This window comes from Danio rerio, chromosome 18, assembly GCF_052040795.2.
Source record: "Danio rerio strain M-AB ecotype USA chromosome 18, GRCz13ab, whole genome shotgun sequence".
In the NCBI taxonomy this organism is placed as follows: Eukaryota; Metazoa; Chordata; class Actinopteri; order Cypriniformes; family Danionidae; genus Danio; species Danio rerio.
Genome location: NC_141038.1, coordinates 6,967,501 through 6,985,283, shown reverse-complemented (window position 1 = coordinate 6,985,283; position 17,783 = coordinate 6,967,501).

Below are 17,783 nucleotides of genomic sequence, written 5' to 3'. Positions count from 1 at the left end.
ATATGCACGATTATACTATCGAACTGCTGTATAATTGCAATATCACACTCGTAACAGTGCGATATGGCTGTATATCATCACTGGTGGGATACTAAAGGACGTCACACCAGATCCGCCGCTCATCGTTGCGAGACGGCGCGTACTTGACAGTTGAAAGTATCGCACACCAGACGCGCACATTCGCATGCTATTCAAAATGAAACTAATTAGATCTGTGGCACGCCAGAAATATGAACAGTGTCCTGAGTCGTGGCTGGGTGCTGCGGACAGCCTCTGACTTGCAACGCTGGCGTGTACCCTGATAGAAACCAATGTTTAGAATTCTGAAATGCGTGGCACTGCGCGTGCGCCTGCAGCCTTGAGCCAACGCATGCCTCCCACCAGTGCTGATATACAGCCATATTGCACTGCTACGAGTGTGATATTGCTTTTATATTTATATGATGAAAACATTATTCATTTGAAGTCTTTATCACATTATTTAATATCAAATTGTTTATTTTATTGATTTTAATTATTGATCAATCATGTCCAGTGATTATCTTATTGATTTAAACTACAAAGAAATTGTAAAAAAGAAATGAAAATTCTACAATAATATTAGTATTTCACATAATATTTTAGTCATGGCTGTACTTCATCGTAATTCAACGGAATATAAATTATGTATTTATATTATATTATATTATATTTTATTATATTATATTATATTAGGGAACACTATGGCGCAGTAGGTAGTGCTGTCACCTCACAGCAAGAAGGTCGCTGGTTCGAGCCTCGGCTGGATCAGTTGGCTTTTCTGTGTGGAGTTTGCATGTTCTCCCTGAGTTCCTGTGGGCTTCCTCCGGGTGCTCCAGTTTCACTCACAGTCCAAAGACATGCGGTGATGGTGAATTGGGTAAGGTAAAATTGTCCATAGTGTATGATTGTGAATGAGTGTGTATGGGTGTTTCCCAGAGATCGGTTGCAGCCAAAAGGTCATCCGCAGAGTAAAACGTGCTGGATAAGTTGGCGGTTCATTCCATTGTGGCGACCCCAGATTAATAAAGGGACTAAGCTGAAAAGAAGATGAATGAATATTATATTATATTATATTATATTATATTATATTATATTATATTATATTATATTATATTATATTATATTATATTATATTATGGTGGTGCAGTGGGTAGCACAATCGCCTCACAGCAAGAAGGTCGCTGGTTCGAGCCCTAGCTGGAAACAGTTGGCATGTGTGGAGTTGCATGTTCTTCTATGTGTGTGAGAGTGTGTACGGTTGTTTCCCATTGATGGGTTGCAGCTGGAAGGGCATACACTGCATAAAACATATGCTGGATAAGTTGGCGGTTCATTCCCCTGTGGCAATCCCTGATAAATTAAGGGTATAAAATAAGCAGAAGGAAAATGAATAAAATATAGACAATAATAATTCAACTAGCAATAAAGAGAAAAGGCCTCTGTTTGTGATGCCATAATTGACCACTGGGTGGCGCACAAACCTCCATCTTTTTTTACCTTCACCTTTGGTTCACCTTGTTACGAAACTTGTGTAATTTTCAATACACATTCCCAGTTGTTTCATTGTATTATAAATGCCAAAATACTTTATACTACAAGTTTTATAAAGTGCAAATATGCAAATGAGATTCTTTTTTTAATTTGCACATACTCCTAGTGAAAAAATCTGAAGTTAGGTTTGGGACTCTTTCTTTCTTTCTTTCTTGACTCATTACAGTGATTTTTTTAAGAGGTGATTTTGGGAGACTTTATTTAATCACTTCATAATTCATAAAATAATATAATATAAAATAAATAAATAATGAACAATAAAATAAAAAAAATAAAAATAAAACAAAACAAAATTTAAGTAAATAAAACAATAAAAATAAATAAATATACATAAAAAATAATTAAATAAAATAAAACAAAAGAAAAAAAGAAATAAAACCAAAAAATTCAATAAAATAAAACAATAAAACTAAATAAAAATAAATAAATAAAAATAATAAAATTAAATAAAAATTATAATAAATAAATAAAATAAAACAAAATAAAAATAATAAAATGAAGTAAAATAAAACAAAATAAAATCAAACAAAATAAATAAATAAAATTAAACAAAATAAAAATAATAAAGAATTAAATAAAACTAAATTAAAAATAATAAAAAATAAAATAAAACTAAAATAAAATAATACACAAAACTAAATCAATAAAAATAATAAAATAAAGTAAAACTAAATAAATAAATAAAATTAAATAAAAAGTCCCAATTGTTGTAAACTTTAATTTTTTATATAATCTAGCAAATTGTGTATATAAATAAACCTCTGTAGAAACCTTTAGAATATAGATGCATTTGGTGTATATAAAAATCTGTCAAAGTGGAGATTTAGAATATATAAGAAACAGCCATTCAAATATGCAGTGTAATAGAAATCAACAGACACATATTAATAGAAGAAACTATTAAAATTGTATTTTTGTTGTTTTCTTGGCATTACGCAAGGAAGAAACACTTTAAATAGAGCCAAAATATTCAGAACTGACAGGTGCGTGAAAATCATTGTTTTGCCTCGCTTTAATGCTTCATCAGGTTTCCTTTAAAAGCATTTCCTGGTAAACACCTCCACACTGTGAGGCCCAACAGTGATCCTCAATTCCAGCCGTCTGCCCGACAAATAAATAAATAAATAAATAAATAAATAAACAAATAAAAATAAACAGGCACGCACTAGCAGAAGCCTAAAGCAGATTAAAGGCTGAAGCTTGGAGCCGGAGCTTCTCTCCATTTCCCAGACTGCATCTCTTCTCACCAATGAGCAGCAGCTGAGCTTAACTCAACATGATCCACAGTGCATTTCAGATCAGAGAAAAGCTCATCCAGCACACACACACACACACACACACACACACACCACACAAACACACCACATGTGAAAACATCTCATCATATCATCACGCTATATTAGCAAAATCACTCTCATATTTACATGTTGTGTTTATTAGGGCCATATACATAACATGAATGTTATAAAAACCTGAACAGAGGTTACTCATCAGTCTAAAACAATTATAAATGAATTATAAAATATTTGTTAAGATAAATGTTAGGTTCTAATTTTTATTAATGTCAAGATAAATAACAAAACAAAATAAAGAAATAAATAAAATATTAAATAACTACTTATCTATGGTGGTTGTATTCATTTTATAACCTATAATTTATACAGAATTTAAAAAATGTATAATTATAATTAATTTATATATTTTAAAATTATTGAGTTTGTAATTATGTACATATATTTTAATTAATTTCTTTTTTATTATTTATAATATTAATATCAACATAATATGAATTATATATAATTCACATTAATATATAGATTAATTTTAATTTTAGTAGCATTTTGCAATAATATTAGTATTTGACGATAGTATTGCCATAGAAATGCCAACTGACTGAGCCGGGACTCGAACCAGTGATCTTCTTGCTAACCACTGAACCACTGTGTATTATATTATATTATATTATATTATATTATATTATATTATATTATATTATATTATATTATATTATATTATATTATATTACTTTAAATATTATTTTATATTATATTATAGTTTAAGTTTAATTGGCTACAATAATATTAAAATAATTTTAAATTTAAATATAAATTACAATTTTAATAAATTATCAAACAAAAATAAAATAAAATAAAAATATACATATAAATAAATAATAAAAATAAACAATAAAAATACAAAAAATAAAATAAAATATAGAATTAAATAAATAATAATAAAATAATGAAATAAAATATAAGTAAATAAATAAAATAAAAATATATATATAAATACATAAATAAGTAATAAAAAATTTAATATAAAATAAAATGTCAATAAAAAAAATAAATATAAATAAATAAGTAAATAAAAAATTTAATATGAAATAAAATATAAATAAATAAGCAAACAAATATTAAAATACAAATATAAAATATAAATATATAAAAGAATAAATAAATAAATAAATACTGATATACTTAAATACTTACTTACTTACTTACTTACTTACTTTATCCATTGATCCTAATACATCTAAACCTAATACTACTGAAGGCTATTCAAAGCTTTATTTCCTGAAACAAACATACAAGCAAACTATTCATTTCTCGGATGTGACCAAATGTCATTTTCCAATTAAAAAGATTAAATTACGTTGCAATTATGTTAAACTCTTGTGAAGTGTAAAATTAAGGCCAGCCCTTTTTGTTTTCTGCCTCTTGTAGTATAGTGAAGTGCATTGAGGTGCAAATGATTCTGTCATCCGGCCAGACTGAGAGCAGCTCATAATGACTCAGATACACACCACAAAACATCTTTGACTAAACCTGAATTATTAAACATCCCACTAATGCCACGAACCCCACTGCAATGGAAAAAAAAAACAAGACTTCATAAGAACGACTCAGTGCAAATTATTTTTTTAAAAGCTTTTATAAATCCAAACTCAAACGAGAGCCAAAGTTAATTCGCTGCGCAAGAAATGGGAAAGCACAAGGTTTCATATTCAGCATTTCATTTAATGCCATGAGAGGCCTGTCATTTTTACTGTGAATAATCTGAGTGACAGATCTTGAGTAATGTTACGCTTACATCATACTTTGCCTCTGAATTAATATTTCAGGTTTTGTTATGGTCTTTCAGACTGCTAGTTTGTTTGCAGTTATGTAAACTGATTTGCTATTTTATTTATTATTTATTTCGCAGTCATGTGTGGTTTACTTTTCTTATTATCGACGGTGTGTTTCAAAGCAATAATTAATGGTGGCGCAGTGTGTAGCACTGTCACCTCACAGCAAGAAGGTCGCTGGTTCAAGCCATGGCTGGGTCAGTTGGCATAGGAGTTTGTATGTTCTCCCTGTGTTCATGTGGGTTTCCTTCGGGTGCTCCGGTTTCCCCCAAGAGTCCAAAGACATGCGTAAGCTATGTCCGACATGGGTAATCTAAATTGTCTGTAGTGTTTGTGTGTATGTCCTGGTCCTCCAGGTTGGAAGTTGAGTGTTGAGATAACAACCCACCTCATAAAAAATTACCAAACGCCAACATGGTGCAGCTACAGTATACAGCTGAAGTCAGAATTATTAGCCTCCCTGACTTATTAGCGCCCCTGTTTATTTTTTCCCCAATTTCTGTTTAATGGAGGGAAGATTGTTTCAGCACATTTCTAAGCATAATAGTTTTAGAAACCTATTTTTAATAACTGTTTTATTTCATCTTTGCAATGATGACAGTAAATAATATTTTACTAGATATTTTTCAAGACACTTCTGTACAGCTTAAAGTGACATTTAAAGGCTTAACTAGGTTAATAAGGTGAACTAGGCAGGTAAGGGTAAGTTTTTGTATAACAACGGTTTCCTCTGCAGATTATCGAGAAAAAAAATAGCTTAAAGGGCCTAATAATTTTGTCCCAAAAATGGGTTTTAAAAAATTAAAACCTGCTTTTATTCTAGCTGAAATAAATAAAATAAGACTTTCTCCAGAAGAAAAAACATTATCAGACATACTGTGAAAATTTCCTTGCTCTGTTAAACATCATTTGGGAAATATTTAAAAAAAAAAAAAATCAAAAGGGGGCTTTAATTCTGACTTCAACTGTATATCAACTTCAATATAAACAGCCCTGGGAGCAGTTAGTATTAAGCTCCTAAAGTTATGAAGGTTTTAAACAGAAGTTGCTGATACTTTTATTTCAGTATGTTGATGTACTTCTAACTGAAACTGATTATTGGGTTGGGGGTGGAGCTTTCTTTTGCGCAGCATTTCCTGCTTTTTCCCTACTATGGAAGTCAATGGTTTTCAGCTTTCTTCAATATTCAACATACACTATTTGACAAAAGTCTTGTCGTCAATCCCAGTTGTAAGATCTATTATGCAAAAATCACTTATATAACAGGTTTAAACAGAGTTTTGGGGTAGCAGTGTGTAATAAATCTAGCCTAATATATAAAAAAAAAAACATTATTTCTATTTGTTACAATGTCTGCAAAACACTTTGATTGACATTCTCTCTTTGGACGTGTCATCAGAGAGAGAAAGCTCCGCCCATTAGTAATGATTTTCCCCTCATTACTATAAACAGCCCTAAGGGAGAAGCAGCCGCGTGCCATTAGTTTTGTATCTGCCGCTATGCTGACACACTGGCATTTGTAGCTCCGCCCTCTTCTGAAAAGAGCACAATCTCATTTGAATTTAAAGTGCAATTAGGATCAAAGCCTGAAAAAGGCAGTATCAAAGAGTTATAAAGGATTATTTGTGTGTTATTTTGAGCTAAAACTTCACACACTCACACTACACTCTACATCTTGTAAAAAGAGGCATAATAGGTCCCCTTTAACTGTAATAATTGATGTGGTCATGACCTTTGTGGAGAAAAAGCATGCATTGATGAATCTTGCATAATAAAGCACATTTTAATTTCCCGCTGACTCAGAGCCTATCAAACCTTTTAGATGTGTTACTAAGTATAGGCCACGCTTGAAATCTTTTGTCATGTGACTGGATTGATGCGAGATAAAACCACATCCGTGCGCTGTAAGAGGAGCAGTGGATGTATGGAGGAGGGTTTCACTCTCACCTCAAGTTCTCAGCTCTCTGCGGGTGAAGATGAGATCGGATTAGTGCTAAAACTGGCGCTGGCAGATGTTTCGTCTCCATCCAGATGATCCCTTTCACTGGAGAGAAATTGTGGCTCATAATGCAAACGCATGATAAATTAAAAGAGAGATTTTGTCAGAAATTGTGTAAAGGGAGTTTACAGTTGAATTATTAGCCCTCCTGAATATTTTCTCCCCAATTTCTGTTTCAAGAGTTCACACTTAGCTGATGATTGATAATAAAGCTTGTTTGGCGTGCTGTCCCGGGAGAGAGCCCTGAGCTTATAAGATCCTCGAGCCCTGGGCTCCCTCACGTTGCATGGCGAAAGGGGAGTTTGAGCTCAGGTAGATCTCGATGACTCCCCCTCATGCTTATTGTAGCTAAGTGTCAGATATGGATGCTGAGAAGAGGTGTACTCAGAGCTTGGCCAAAATATTTTGGATTAATTGTTTAGGGTGCTTGTTTTTGAACTGTGGGAGGAAACCGGAGGACCCGGGGAAAACCCAAATCAAACAAAACAAATCAAAAGTGATGAAGAAGAGTATTGATCACTTGAATATGGTGCTTATAAAACAAAAAACCTAAATTGCAAACACTGCACAATGAACTACAAGGAACCACTAGGAGGGAAGGAAAACAAATATCTCACCCTAACTTTTTAACATTCTGAGCTCATTCTGAAAACGTAACCTTATATACATTTCTGGAGATCGCGAATTATGTAGCCAGAGGAACGTATGGTTACATTTTGTCTACGGGGCGGTATAATGTGTTCCTGTTCATGCTACCAGCTGCCTGCTTAAATCCGGCCTTTCCACTGTTACCAGGTTTAGGGAAGGCAGTGGGCGCTGGTTAATCGGTGCTTTTGAAAACACTATTGGTTGGGTTTAGGGAAGGAGTAGGGTGGGTCAGTCGATTGGTCAGTCAGTCAGTCAAAAAAAAGTACCTCCTGGGACGTATTTGGTGCCCTCGAGAAATGTATATTGACCTTATTCTAAAATGCGGAAGTGCGCCTGTTTTCGCAATTGTCTTAGAACTTCCGATTCAGTCGCCTATGGGAGAAATGACTAGGAATAATAAACGGCAGAAATGGCCAAACTACTTGCTCAACAAACAAATGTTTGCATGACTACACAGACCAAGTAGCATAATATAATAAGAAAATATTAAATTGCAACATCAAGCAGCGTAACGAGCAGTTGTTAACGTCAAAAAATGAATGGAAGTGAATGTGACCGGAAGTCGCGAGACAAAAAGATTCAAATGGCAGCGCCCACTCGACAGCTGAGAATAAGGTGAATAGGGGTACGTTTTCGGAATGAGCCTGGATTGTAATTTTTCTTCATATTTCCTGAGTATTAATAGTAGTGGAGGGCACAATAGTTTTAATGAAACCTTATGAGTCTCATCATAAGGTTTGCACTAGTATAGTGAGCAGTGGTTATGCCAGGTCAGATGTTGCGTGTTGGACTGTGCCAGGAACTACAGGCTCTGTGAATCTCTGGAGTGCGGCATCAATAATTTAATGAAGAAGACAAGCACTCCTTTTACCGCTTTTTTCGTCTGGCGGCTGCTGTGCTGTTTCATTTTTTCCCTTATATCCTGCCGATAAAACACTCATTTCTTTTTAATGCACTCTCAAAAACTCCACAAAGGAGCTCTAAACATTCACTGCAGCCAATGCGGATGTCTAAATAAAAAACAAGAAACAGAAGATTCACGTTTAGAATCACTGCACATGGAAATGATTCTGTGTTTTTGTTGCAAAACCTGCGGTATAAACATCTGAAAATGCTGCATAATGTATTACATTTTAAAACATTTGATCACATATTGCATATTTTGAATTAAAGCAAAATCAGTTGATTACATTATTACAGTGCAACTATTTTTTTTTAAATACTGAGTAATTGTCACGATCACCAGCGATCTAGCCTATGCAGATCACTCAAGAACTTCACATCTGCCACCACATGAACTAAAACTACCGTGATGCTGTGCGCCAATCAGCACCCGCTACAGCTGACACTCACGCACACACACACACACACACACACACACACATACAGCTGAAACTCATAATAAATGATTACATGGACTATAAAGACACCTTTCGTTTTCACACACTGCTGAGTCACGTACTTCTGGCTACATATTTTGCGATCTTATATTAATATGCTGAGGGTTTTGGAATTATCTCTGGTTTGTGTTCTGAAATTGATTGATTGATTGATTGATTGATTGGACAATCAATTTTGTGAATAGTAACTCCTGCTATATGGCTTTTTACCCTGTGATCTTTGGACTTCACTTAAAACATTTATTTTAGGAAACATCATACTATATATACACCAACGTACATGGCTAGCCACTGAGCAAACTGGTAGCATCGGGAAACCCGTAGATATATGCAGTCAGTTGTTAGCATGAAAAGGAACAGCATCATACCACCTCATAGCACTCATTTTATAGACAAAATGCAGCCATACGTACTTCTGGCCACATACAGTAACTCACAATCTCCAGAAATGTAAAAAGGCTATGTTTTCAGAATGAGCCTATGTTGATAAAAGTCATATTCCGATTTTGGCTCACCCCAAAATATTGTAGTTCACCAAAGAAAGTAAAAATCCTACACTGTTATCTTTCTTCTGTGGAAAACAAAGGAATATATACTGAAGAATGTTGTATTAAATGTACATACTACATATAGAGTGGGCAAAGTAAATATTTAACACCTCAAGTAATATTTCTAAAGGAGCTGTTGACATGGAATCGAATCAGATTTTGGTAAAAACCCAAACAGTACAAACAGAAACAAAATAAAACAAAAAAAAATCTGATGAATGAATTGTGTAATAACAATGACATGCCACATGGAGAAAGTGCTGAACTACTGAAACGTATTTAATACTTCATATAAAAGCAATTCATAATTTTTTGATTTAGTGGTTAATTCATATCAATTAGTACCATCTAATTCATAAAATTTAGTACAATTGGCTTATCACCCAACGATGGTTGTTTTTAGGGTTGGGGTTGGGTATCACACCTCCTTTTTGGGCCCCGTTTACACTAATGCGTTTTAGTTTAAAAAAGCATAAGTTTTGCTACGGTTACGCCATCCGTCCACACCAAGCCGGAGTTTACGAGCGCCGAAAACAGCAGGTTTTGAATACGCTGGAGCGGCCGTTTTTATTCTAAAACATTGCTGCTCCATCTCAGTGTGGATGGGAGAAAATGGAGACATCAGAAAACGGAGGCGGGGCTGCTGACATTCGCCTCTCTGATCGGGGCTTTTCCTCAATATTAAGTAGCCTAAACACAGTTCAGTCCTGCATCCTCTCCTTGTAAGTTCAGACTTCGCAAGTTCGATATTGCAAACAGACTCCCGAACATGTCGGTAAATCTTCAAAGGGAACAGTGTACTTTATAACCGTATTCACTTCATCCTGGATACGTTGTTTCACTTTATCTTAATAATAAAATGAAAACATGATATAAGGAACTGCTATTTTCATTTTGATATTAACAACTTAACCGACAGCAGAACTTTTAAGGCGTTGTGCGGCATATATGACCGTCATCTTCACTGTATGCATACTTATACCAAAACGGAGCCTATAACAATACTACCTCCTCTTCATTCATTTTCAGTGAAAATACAAAACACACCATCTCTTTTGCTGAATTTCAGTGTTAATAATTAATAATGGCCATTATAACACTATAACGTACAATAAGTTTATACATTATAGGAAATAAAGGCAAGCAATCAGTCAATATGCAGAATGTACGTGGTTCCGTTAATTATTAACTTATCTTTGCGCTCAGCCAAAACACGTTACCTGAGAACAAGTAATAGATTCAAAACACCAAACTCAGGGAGTATGTCGTTAGATAAAGACAACAAGATAAATGAAATATCCCGTTTAATAAATATAGTGAGATTAGATCCAGCGGGAGATCCTTGATGAACACTCCGACTAGCACAGCTCTCATCTGGCTAGATATGCTGCAGCGCATGCCAGAGTGTGTGTGGTCATGTGATGTGCGTTTTCAGTGTTTTGGTGTAGACGGAGAGCTGTTCAGAAACGCTGGGTGAAGCGATAGTGTGGACGCCGGTTTAAAACTAAAACGCACTAGTGTAAACAGGGCCTAAAATCGTACACTTTAGTACGGCTGAACTCTGGAATTACCCACTAAACTGGCAAAACGTAAAATACTTACATTTCTCGTTAGATCAGACTGGTGGTTCAGGTGTGAGTTTTTCACAGACTGCAACAGAGTGTCAAAATCTGGATGGTTCTGTAGTTCTCGTCTTTCAAATCTGAACTTTATTTTGTATTTTTATTGGATTTGAGTCAGGTGATTGGTTGGGCCATTGTACAGCTTTATTTTCTTTCTCTGAAAGCATTTGAGAGTTTCCTTGGCTGTGTTTTGGATCATTGTCTTGCTGAAATGTCCACCCTGGTACATCTTCATCATCCTGATAATGTAGATGTTGGACTGCTGAAATTTATTTACAATGAGGAAGGGCTGAGGGTTGCTGAAGAAAGAGATTTCAGCTGCTGTCTGAGCTTTCACTGCCTTTCTACACCTCCCTTTCTTCATGTGTTCAATACGTTTTTTCCTGTGTCATCTTATTTTATCACACATAACTTCATTTCTAAATTAATTATTATTATTGTTATTTTTTTATTTTATTTTATTTTTGCATATATGGATTTCTTTGGCTGTTAGCAACATCTGCGAAAAATTTCAAGAAATCTGTTTTCAGAGAAAATGGTGACGTGTTGAAAACTTATTTCCCCCACTATATCAAGGGCTTTTTTTCCAGCCAACATTCTTCCAAATATCTTGCTTGGGTCTCACCAAAGAAAGAAATTCCACATGAGTGTGAGCAAACGGAGAGGAAATGTTTATTTTTGAGTGAACGACCCCTTTAAGTGTTTCATCCCTTTTGAAAAGCCTGCCACGAAGAAGCCATCTGACATGATGTGTGATGTCAGAAGAAGAGTGAGGTAAAGGCTGCTTCCATTAAAAGGCGCATTAGTGAGCATTATAGTGTTAATCCAGGGGCCCTTAGTAACCTGGTAATCTGGATTACAGCATGTGCAGATCAGCCTGCAGTTTGGGCTGGTGACCCTTCAGCCAAAGACCAACTTTATACTGCATTAGTGCTCCTGGCAGTTTTTTCTCTGCCATTTCAGTGTCTGATCCTGTGTGCATCTGCTGGAGGAAACATTCACCGGCGAATGTCTTCCTCTCTGCTGTGTTTCTCATTAATATGTAAGCTTCTGCAAATGTTTAAGTGCCCCGAGGGGCTGGTAAACACACTTCTTGTCCTTCTTTGGCTCTGCATAGTGAAATGGCATCCTTTGCTTAGTTCATTTACTGGGCGTTCTTTATAAGGATGCTGCAATTCAGATCAATGTACTTTCTAAAAATTATTTTTTACTATTTGTTTTATTAAAGCAGATATTTTAAAGACCAAACACTTTTGGTTCCCATTGATTTACTTTTGTAAATAATTTAACAAAACTAATAGATTTGGTTTGTCCAAATGTTGAAAATTCTAATATAGTTAAATAGATTTAGCTCCCATTTATTTCTATTGTGGCGGTTCATTCCTCTGTGGCGACCCCTGATAAATAAGGGACTGAACTGAAGGAAAAAAAAGGAATGCATTTATTTCTGTTGTATTTTCTAATCTGTTCTGTTCTGTTCTGTTCTGTTCTGTTCTGTTCTGTTCTGTTTTGTTTTGTTTTATTGTGTTCTGATCAGTTCTGTTCTGTTCTGTTGTGTTGTTCTGTTTTGTTCTGTTACGTTCTGTTTTGTTCTATTGTGTTCTGTTCTGTTCTGTTCTAATCTGTTTTGTTCTGTTTTGTTCTACTGTGTTCTGTTCGGTTCTGTTCTAATTTGTTTTGTTCTGTTCTGTTCTGTTCTATTGTGTTCTGTTCAGTTCTGTTCTAATCTGTTCTGTTTTGTTCTGTTCAGTTCTGTTCTAATCTGTTTTGTTCTGTTCAGTTCTGTTCTAATCTGTTTTGTTCTGTTTTGTTCTACTGTGTTCTGTTCGGTTCTGTTCTAATTTGTTTTGTTCTGTTCTGTTCTGTTCTATTGTGTTTTGTTCAGTTCTGTTCTAATCTGTTCTGTTTTGTTCTGTTCAATCTGTTCTAATCTGTTTTGTTCTGTTCAGTTCTGTTCTAATCTGTTTTGTTTTGTTCTGTTCTGTTCTATTGTGTTCTGTTCGGTTCTGTTCTAATCTGTTCTGTTTTGTTCTGTTCAGTTCTGTTCTAATCAGTTTTTTTTCTGTTCAGTTCTGTTCTAATCTGTTTTGTTCTGTTCTGTTCTATTGTGTTCTGTTCGGTTCTGTTCTAATCTGTTCTGTTCGGTTCTGTTCTAATCTGTTCTGTTTTGTTCTGTTCAGTTCTGTTCTAATCAGTTTTTTTCTGTTCAGTTCTGTTCTAATCTGTTTTGTTCTGTTCTGTTCTATTGTGTTCTGTTCGGTTCTGTTCTATTGTGTTCTGTTCAGTTCTGTTCTAATCTGTTTTGTTCTGTTCTGTTTTGTTCTATTGTGTTCTGTTCGGTTCTAATCTAATCTGTTTTGTTCTGTTCTGTTGTGTTCTGTTTAGTTCAGTTCTGTTCTAATCTGTTTTGTTCTGTTCTGTTCTGTTCTGTTCTAATCTTTTCTGTTGTGTTGTGTTTTGTTCTGTTCTGTTCTATTGTGTTCTGTTCAGTTCTGTTCTAATCTGTTTTGTTTTGTTCTGTTCTGTTATATTTTGTTCTGTTCAGTTCTGTTCTGTTGTGTTCTGTTCAGTTCTGTTCTAATCTGTTTTGTTCTGTTCAGTTCTGTTCTAATCTGTTTTGTTTTGTTCTGTTCTGTTCTGTTCTGTTCTGTTCTGTTCTGTTCTGTTCTGTTTTGTTCTGTTCGGTTCTGTTCTAATCTGTTCTGTTCAGTTCTGTTCTAATCTATTTTGTTCTGTTCTGTTCTGTTCTGTTCTGTTGTGTTGTGTTGTGTTGTGTTCTGTTCTGTTCTGTTCTAATCTGTTCTGTTGTGTTCTGTTTTGTTCTGTTCTATTGTGTTCTGTTCTAATCTGTTTTGTTTTGTTCTGTTATATTTTGTTATGTTCAGTTCAGTTCTGTTCTGTTGTGTTCTGTTCAGTTCTGTTCTAATCTGTTTTGTTCTGTTCAGTTCTGTTCTAACCTGTTTTGTTTTGTTCTGTTCTGTTCTGTTCTGTTCTATTGTGTTCTGTTCAGTTCTGTTCTAATCTGTTCTGTTCAGTTCTGTTCTAATCTATTTTGTTCTGTTCTGTTCTGTTCTAATCTGTTCTGTTGTGTTCTGTTGTGTTCTGTTCAGTTCTGTTCTAATCTGTTTTGTTCTGTTCTGTTTTGTTCTATTGTGTTCTGTTCGGTTCTAATCTAATCTGTTTTGTTCTGTTCTGTTCTGTTCTGTTGTGTTCTGTTCAGTTCAGTTCTGTTCTAATCTGTTTTGTTCTGTTCTGTTCTAATCTTTTCTGTTGTGTTGTGTTCTGTTTTGTTCTGTTCTGTTCTATTGTGTTCTGTTCAGTTCTGTTCTAATCTGTTTTGTTCTGTTCTGTTCTATTGTGTTCTGTTCAGTTCTGTTCTAATCGGTTTTGTTTTGTTCTGTTCTGTTCTGTTCCGTTCTGTTCTGTTCTATTCTATTGTGTTCTTTTCAGTTCTGTTCTAATCTGTTCTGTTCAGTTCTGTTCTAATCTGTTTTGTTCTATTGTGTTCTGTTCTAATCTTTTCTGTTGTGTTGTGTTCTGTTTTGTTTTGTTCTGTTCTATTGTGTTCTGTTCAGTTCTGTTCTAATCTGTTTTGTTTTGTTCTGTTCTAATCTGTTCTGTTGTGCTCTATTGTGTTCTGTTCAGTTCTGTTCTAATCTGTTCTGTTGTGTTGTGTTTTGTTCTGTTGTTTTTTTCTGTTTTGTTATTCTGTTCTGTTTTGTTATTCTGTTCTATTCTGTTCTGTTCGTTTAGGCTCCCATTGATTCCATTGTATTTTTAGTGCATATTTGAAAAAAAGTTGATGACTAAACATTTATTTATTTTCCTTCGGCTTAGTCCCTTATTTGTCAGAGGTTGCTGCAGCGGAATGAACCACCAAATATTCCAGCATATGTTTTACATAGCGGATGCTCTTCCAGCCGTAAACCAGTACTTAGGAAACCCCCATACACTTTCACATTCACACATACACTATGGCCAGTTTAGTTTATTCAATTTACCTATAGCGCATGTCATTGGACTGTGGGGGAAACCGGAGCACCCAGAAAAAACCCACGCCAACACGGGGAGAACATGCAAACTCCACACAGAAATGCCAACTGAGCCAGCTGGGACTCAAACAGTGACCTTCTTGCTGTAAGGTGATAGTACTATTCACTGAGCCACTGTGTTGCCCACATGACATTAGCAACTGATAATCTAAGTAACTGTATACAAATGTACATAATTAATTGCATAAATAAGCTAATGCAACTTGTTCAAAACAAAAAGAATCTGCTTTTATAATGTGCACAAGTGACTAGATGAAAATTTCAAAACATTTCATTTTGGATCTGAGAAATGAGCCAAAGCGACTGAGGACTAGAAGCAATATTAACCTTAATGTTTATGACAGGAAAGCAGCTGAAGGCTTGTGGACTCATTTGCCCTCTCAGGACTAAGAGCGCCCTGCCTGCAGGGTGTATTTCAGGTCAGCTCTCCGTCCAATGAGAAGAGCCATTTAACATCCAGCAACATTTCCCTGAACACAATTTGCCCATGCAGTACCTCTGGGAGATCAAATCAACTCATAGCAGAAATGAATATGGAATTTGTGAAGATAAACACATGAAAACAACAAAAAAGCCGCCCGCAGCAGATGATTGTGATTATGCTTTAAATAGATGGCATGAAACGAGGTGCCTTAAAATGAAATACTCTATACTTGACCCCCAAAGAGAAATGTGTATTGGTGTGTTTTTGTGTATAGGCACAATTTCAAAATAAATAAATAAATAGATAAATAAATAAATATATATACACACACACACACACACACACACACACACACACACATAGTTGAAACCAGAAGTTAACATACACTCTAAAAAAGGAACATAACCATTTTTTTTTAAAATGGCTGATGGTAAATCACATTAAACGTTTACTATTTTAGGTCCGTTAGGATTACCTAAATGATTTATATTTGCTAAATGCCAGAATAATGAGATTTTTTTTTTTATTAATTTCTAGATAGTCAAAAGTTTACATTCATTTCCTTGGTAGTTTTTTTTTTTTTTTAGCTTTGCTTATAACTGTATAACTTAGGTCAAGTGTTTTGGGTATCCTTCCACAAGCTTCCCACAATAGTTTACAGGAATTTTGGCCCTTTTCTTCCTGACAGAATTAATGTAACTGAGTCAGATTTGTTGGTTGTCTTGCTCGCACAAGCTTTTTCAACTCTGCCCACAAACTTTCTATAGGATTGAGATCAGGGCTTTGTGATGGCCACTCCAAAACATGTCCTTAAAGTACATTTTAACTAATTTGGCAGTATGCTTAGGGTCATGGTCTGTTTGGAAGACCCATTTGTGGCCAAGTTTTAATTTCCTGGCTGATGTCTTGAGATGTTGCTTCAGTATTTCTTCAGATATCTTGGTGGATTGACGATGCTCTCCACACACAGTTTTATATATTTTTCCCAGCACAGCAGTTCTTGTATTAAATTGTATAATATATTTATATACTATTTGTAATACAATTTTATTATTTATTACAAACAGTCAGATGTATAAACTGTACCTTTAAACAACACGAGCATTTATAGCAAATAAACAAATATAAATATCCCGCTTGCTTTCTGAGCCTTGAGCATCAACAGAAAGGGCTGCGATTGGCTCTTACCGCTGGCGCTTTTCACAGATGAGTGACACTGATAAACGGTAGTGGCGATTACAGCTGATCCTTGATAGACACGGTGGAGAAAACTCTGCAGACACGTGCTCATGACTGTCTAGAAGTATCACTGTAACAGCCGAGAGGAGAGGAAAAGTCACGCCAGCAGGTCAAATGAGCCACAGAGAGAGAGAGAGAGAGAAATGGAGTACTTTCAATCTTTCAATCGCAGTGAAATAGGGGCTTCTGCTGTAAGTGTCAGTGAAAGACTGTCCAGCAAACACACACGCAGTGAAATTGTGCACAGTTTCTGCGTTTTTAAGTAGTTGGAGCATTACCCACACTCGCCTCACCCCCCCATAGTAAGCTACGGTGACATAGCGCATATGAGATAACTGTAACGAGTGCTTATTTGAGTTACTGTTACCTTTCAATCAGCTGTAACCAGTCTGGCCATTCTCCTCTGACATCAACAATGCATTTGCGCCCACAGAACTGCCACTCACTGGATATTTTCTCTTTTCTGTAAACCCTAGAGATGGTTGTGCGTGAAAACCCCAGTAGATCAGTAGTTTCTGAAATACTCAGACTAGCCTGTTTGGCACCAACAACCATGCCCGTTCAAAGTCACTTAAATCACCTTTCTTCCCCATTCTGATGCTCAGTTTGAACTGCAGCAGATCGTCTTAATCATGTCTACATGCCTAAATGCAATTAGTTGCTGCCATGTGATTGGCTGATTAGAAATTTGCATTAACGAGCAGTTAAAAAGTGGCCGGGAGGTATAGGTGAAGTCTATGTGTACACGTTAATAATTAATTTTAAAGAATACCATACATTAGGCCTACTTTACATGCTACATATGGTCTATACTCTAATCACCCAAATGAAGTCCCCAAGGGTGGGCACACTGGCGGAGTGGCACAGCTGGCAGATGTGACTGGGAGGCTGAATCAGTCTGCAGGGACGTGCTGTTTTTCACCCTATGGGGCAGTGGTTGAAATGGCGTATGCTATTCTACATGCACACAGCAGGTTTTCTCTGTGTGGAGGAAATCCTATGGGTCTCCCAGCAGGTGAAGTCTCAGACCCTTCATGACTCATATTGTACAGCAAAACAGACTGCGTCCCTCTCCAGTTAAAGAGACTATGTGAGCAGAGCAAGACTGAGTATGCTAATTGTTATTTGGCAATGACTTTTTTATTTTGAGTG